We start from the raw sequence: 6,000 nt of genomic DNA, 5'->3' as shown, positions 1-6,000 counted from the left end.
TAGAAAAGTAACTGAGGTTTGACAAAATTGCAGTTTTGAACGATTGACCTTGTAACCACATGTATGCAAATGCAGAAGTAAGGCACAAGTGTAGTGTTGGCACAGTTCAGCAGTGTCTGCGGAAAGCAGAAGGTCGTCAACATACTGGAGTAGGAAAGTAGAAGTAGGTAAAAGGTCAGTGAAAGTTTGCAGATCAGTCGCGAGTACGCGGCTGAAGATTGAGGGACTGTCAGCTCCGCCCATTATGAGGCGGGTCCACTGGTAACGGTTATTGTTGTAGGTGAATGCAAAAAGTGGTCTGGATTGTTGAGATAAAGGAATGCAATAAAATGCTTGGGATAAATCCAAAACTGAATTATATTCCTTTAAGGGGTTGTCTTGTAAGAGAGTGGCAGGGTTGGCAACAACGGGGAACTCTGCTGCGACTACTTCATTTAACTTCCGTAAGTCATGGACTATACGGTAGGAGCCATTTGGCTTCTGTACTGGGTACAAAGGGGTGTTATAAGGAGAGTCGCTTGGTTCAATTATGCCATGTTGCAAAAGTAGGTTAATTTCATCTGCCACACCCTGAATGGATTGGGCTTTAAGTGGGTACTGTGGTACCTTGGGGCCATCACACCCTGGACGTAAATTAATTTGCACCTCTTCAACTGAAATGGCCTTACCAAAAGGTGCCTCGGGTGTGGCCCAGACTGCTTTAGGTATATCTTCAAATGGATCAACTGAATCTGCAGGAGAAGGGACAGTAGTTGCAAACAATACAGTTGGCAGTGAGACAGCAAAATCAAGAATGATGTTAGCTTTGGTTAACAAGTCTCTGCCTAGCAAATTGACAGGACATGCAGGTGCATAAACAAAAGCATGTAGACAGGTGATAGTCCCAATTGTCACTGGAACTTCAGAGGTTAATTGGTTTAGCTGAGGCTTACCATCAAATCCTGTAGTGGAGACTGTTTGGGAAGAAAGGGTTAAACCAGCAGGAAGTACAGAGAGAACAGATACTGTAGCGCCTGAGTCAAGAAAAAAACATGTAGGCATTTCTGCTATAGAAACAGTGAGAAAAGGTTCTTCAGTGGACATGGGAACCCGTAAAAACATAGACAGTCATTGCGATTGGTTCCTGGGTGGAGACCAATTAGGAAAAGATTGAACATTGGAATTGTTGCGAGATTGAAAGTTAGGAGCGTTATACTGATTGCCAAATCGTTTTGGACTACGGCATACACGGGCATAATGTCCTGGCTTGTGACAGTTGAAACAGACACCCTTGGGAGTGTTATTAGCTTTAAAATCTCCAGATTTCCCTCTATTAGGGTTGTGAAATTGACCACAGGACTGAACATTTGCAAAAAAGGTAGGGAAATCTTTTAAAAATTCCCTGAAAGAATAGGACTCAGTGGTGGGTGTTGGTTCTGGTGTTTGTTCTGCGGGCTTGTTTTCTCCCTCTTGGAGTTCCTTAATTTGCAAGGACATGAGTTTGTGTTGGGTGTTTTTAAAATCCTTCTCTGACTTTTTACTATCTTCCTCATAGATTTTATGGTAGTGAAGGATATGAGTATAAATCTCCTTCCATGATTTGGCATCTAAGCCGACTATAGTATCTAGTTTTTTTCTGTAAGGCGGCTGGGAAGCCTTTACGGAGGGCCTGATAAACAAGTGGCACTACATTTGGTTCGTAAGGATCCATACCTGTTTCTTGTGCCCATTGTTCTAAGAACTCTGAAATGTGTTTAGTTATGTCTGCACTTTCAGGAGAGAAGTATTCATTAGTTTCCCAAAGTCCTTGTGAGTGGGATAACAAACTCTGAGAGCTGCAAAAATTCTAGGTCTGTAAGGGTTAAATTCAGCTCCGTCGTGAGAATCTGAGGACAGAACAATATGAGGAAGTCCTGCCTCGTTCCATATGGACTGCGCTGAGCGTCCAAGAATTTGAGCTAGTAATGCTTTTAGATCGCCTAAGCATAGAGACATGCCGGCAGTTAGTATTTCAAATTTAGATATCCAGGGGTCTGCCCCCCTTAACAGAGGTGGCAGAGCCTTGATTATCCCTTCCACATCGGCAAAGTTCCAAGGGACATATTTAAGTCCTTTGGTAGTATGCATAAGAGGATACATCTGTTTGGGTGAGGGTGAGACTATGTTAGCAAGTGCCTTCAGATTTTCATATTTCTCCCAAATGATAAGACCATTAAGCATGTATTGTCTATCCCAATTTGGATCTCCCATGCCTCCTCTGATACAGAGGCGTGCTGTATTCAAGTTACGGGTGTCCAGAGCTCCCTCTCTAGGAAAAGGTTTAACATTAGGTTTTAAATATTCTGACCAGCCGGCCAGATTGTCAACCCAAGGATCTACAAAAGTGCTATCCCCCCCTTCTCCTCGGATCACTACATCCTATGGAGAGAAGGAATTTTGTTTTGGAGTGGTGTTTTTTGGTCTTGTAACAATAGTTGCCAAGACTCTAGCTGTCGGGGTTTCTGCATCTTCTAATATGGGCATTTCATCCTCTTCCTCGTCAAAAGAAATGTTAGAGAGAGGTGTATGTGCCCTGACTTCAGGGTGATTTCCCATAGGAGTCTGAAAACCCTGACTAGGAGGTGCTCTGTTAACAGGGGTTTGGTGTGCAGCATCCTCAATAGGACGAAAGGGGTTGGTTTTGCTAAGTTTAAGATGCCCTGAGACGTCTGCCCAGTATGAGTCCTCATTACTGGCATGTGGCACTGTCTGCAAGTTTGTTGGTGGGGGAAGTGCCGGGGCAGTATAGCCCTGTGCTACCCTAGGATTGCCAATAGGCGTGTTTAGGGCAGTCTGTAATTGCTCCTGTGCGTCCATGTTAAGGATGGGATATAATTTGGCTGAACTCGGAGCAGTGTCTAAGTGGGCTGGTTCAGCTGGGGCATATGCAGGTGGTTTTTCTGGGTATTGCTGAGCATATGCTTGCCAGATGTCGTGGCATGCGGTATGTGCTTTTAATTCTTTGCCCTTACATTTAACGTTGATCTGTTCTAACAGGCTATCTAGATTTGTAGGGAGAAGGCTGCAGTTTTCTGGCCAGGAAAACGTGGCATCCTTACTTGTACCCCACTTAACCCATGCTTTGTGACATGTTACAAGAGCCTTACGACATAAGGGGCTTTGGTCACACACCTTAACCAGAAGTTCTGGGGGAGGTTTAGGTTTAAGCATATTGAACATATCGCCTCCAATAGTAAATAAGAAGAATGAAATTTAACAAGGCGAAAAAAAAAATAAGATTGCTTCAAACGCTAGGTTGGACTTGGAAGAATTACTATCTTCTTCTGTTGAAGGCATAAGAAATCTCCCTAACAAAGAAAGTGGGAGTGTGTCTGTAGTGTTTTTACAGTGTGGGACTTACAAACTGAGTGTAAGGGGAGAAAACAGATTTGAAGCTGCAGATGTTTGACACCTAGATGCTTCTAGGGCTCTCTTTTGACATATGCAGATTCAAACAGACAGGAAAGTGATTCACACACCACACGCTAAAGAATTTCCTTCAGAAAACCTAGTTTTCCGTTTTCTGACCTGTTAGGTCGCCCTATAAACAGTAACCGCAGAAAAACTCCTAAACAGCAAGCAGACTCTGAGATAGAGTCACGGATTCCCTTATGGACACTATCACACAGTTTACAGTTAAGCTAAAGTTATTCACGCACTCGGTTGATTCCGGAGGGTGTGGGTTCCAGTTTCAACCACAATCATTCAATCACAACAGTCAGGGATCCTTTGTCATTCATAAATCAACATGCATGTGTAATTTTTATGACAGAGTTTTTTTCTACTTAGTGTAACTGCTCATGATGAGGAACTAGGTACGTACAAATTACAAAAACAGTAAGGAAAAGGCGTATTCCTATCATGAACGGCAGAATATCAGAACTGGTTAGTACAACACTTAACACAATAATAAGCAGTAAAAATAGACTAGAAAAGTACATTGATGCTCACCTTATCAGAGCCTTGCCGCGCGTGTATCATCCATCCGTGAGTAAAGCTTCACGGGAAGTCCTTCCTGGAGTAGAAATCTCCACGGGTAGTCTCCTGTCGCCTGTAGCCGCAGGAGCTCTCTTCTCAACTTGCCTGAAGATCCGACTGAAAAACTTGGGCGTCCAGCGTCCGGGAATATCACAGTCGGCGGGTCACCAAATGTTGTTATATTTGTACCTCTATGACCTCGTACGTAAAGCAAAACCACGAAATAGTGCAAGTTCAAATACAATGAGGTAGTTTATTGTGTCCAAAATACAAGACAATAGGTTTTGCCTGGGGAAGCAGTCGGTGTGTCATCTGGGTGGTACCCGAATGCTTTCCAAAGATACTCCCACATAACATAAGTTTATATACCCACTTTGATGTCATAGATGGGGGTGATAACAAATGGGGGTATGCCAATACCATACATAGTCTGACTCCTCCTTGTACAATTAATGTCTAGATAATTTGCTTAGTCTTACAAGTTTTACAGACAATATTGCAACATATTGTTCTTAGTTCCAACGGTCCACAGTCTCGCAATCAGCTATTGGCTAAACATAGCCATTGTGGTATTTCCAGTAAGTTTGAGCAACACTTCTGCAAAAAGGGGCCCCACAAGACAGTCTGACACTATGCTGGCACTCTGGAATTTAAGTAACAGAGTGGTGATCATTTATTTGTATGGCCTAGTATAAGCTATATGAGTGACCATTGTCCACAGTAGACCATTAGCCCTTATAGTCCATCCTGCCTTGGGCCCTATAGCGTTATGGCGTCATAGAGGGCGGGGGTGACAACTATCAACCCTCTGACACTAGCCATTCGTCCGTCTTAGGATTTAGACCGTTCCAGATATAATTTTTAATAACAGATCATAACAGAATAAAAGGGCTATTGGCAGGCCAGCCTTTAGGGCTTCAGGTGGTACAAACGTTATTGGAATGTCTTGGAACCAAACATTTAGTACTACTCTCTATGGCACAGAGCCCCTGTTACATGATGCCCAAATGAAAAAAAGTGGGTATATATTGGAGGGCCTAGCTTTTGGAGTTGAAAAGGAAGGTTGTGGCCAGCAACTGCCCATATGTTATTAACATGTGCAGTGTGGCACATCCTTGCCCATTCGGTACCACATGCCACAATGACTGCCACATACCATAATGATTACCCTCTACTTCTTTATCATTCTGGCTCCTGAAAGCATACTATGATTAATAAACATAATATGTTCAAAAATAAGAAAGGTGACTGTGCTGTCTATTAATTTTTTGAGAGAAGGTAACGCACAATATCTCAGACCCTCAGTGTCTTCTTTCAGGCCATTTCATGCTGACCCTCCTTTTAGAAAGATGCAGCAAGAGGTGTAAATACTTTAGGCTCAGCAGCCAGCCAAAATCACACAATCCTATAAATCCTTTCTGAGCCTTGGAAGTTAATGTATATAATAATGTATGTTATAATAATGAATGTATATAATTAATTCTATTAATTTATGCTATAGAAGTGCTATACTTGTGGGCTGGTATAGTGACTCTATGCAATAAATTCATGCTGTATAGAGGAAATGTATGTTTAGGATTTTGGTTGCCCTTTCATATTGTGTGGACAGACACAAGGAGACATGTGATTGTTATGGAACTACTTCTCCTACTTCCTTATCCCAATCCCTGGAAATATTAAAGGAAAGCAAGTGGAGGATGATCACACAAGTAATAGAAATGTGGAGTGGAGAGCAAACATTAAAGCTAGCCTACATAATTTCCAGTGACAATCCCTGGTGTTGACTCACTATCTGTAGTCATTTTTGCCCTTGTTTTTCTCCAGCTGCAGTTTCTTTTACCCTTATTTTGGAGGATAAGTATGGTATTTATTATTAACATGTATTTATATAGCGCCAACATATTGCGTAGCACTGTGCCACTGGTGTAGCTATAGCAACCACTGTTTTTCTTAACAATTCTTTTTTTTTAATGCACAACTGATAAGCGATACAGACATATATGT

The sequence above is a fragment of the Xenopus laevis genome, chromosome 8S (assembly GCF_017654675.1).
Source record: "Xenopus laevis strain J_2021 chromosome 8S, Xenopus_laevis_v10.1, whole genome shotgun sequence".
NCBI classification, from domain to species: Eukaryota; Metazoa; Chordata; class Amphibia; order Anura; family Pipidae; genus Xenopus; species Xenopus laevis.
Note: the sequence above shows the minus strand (reverse complement) of the source record.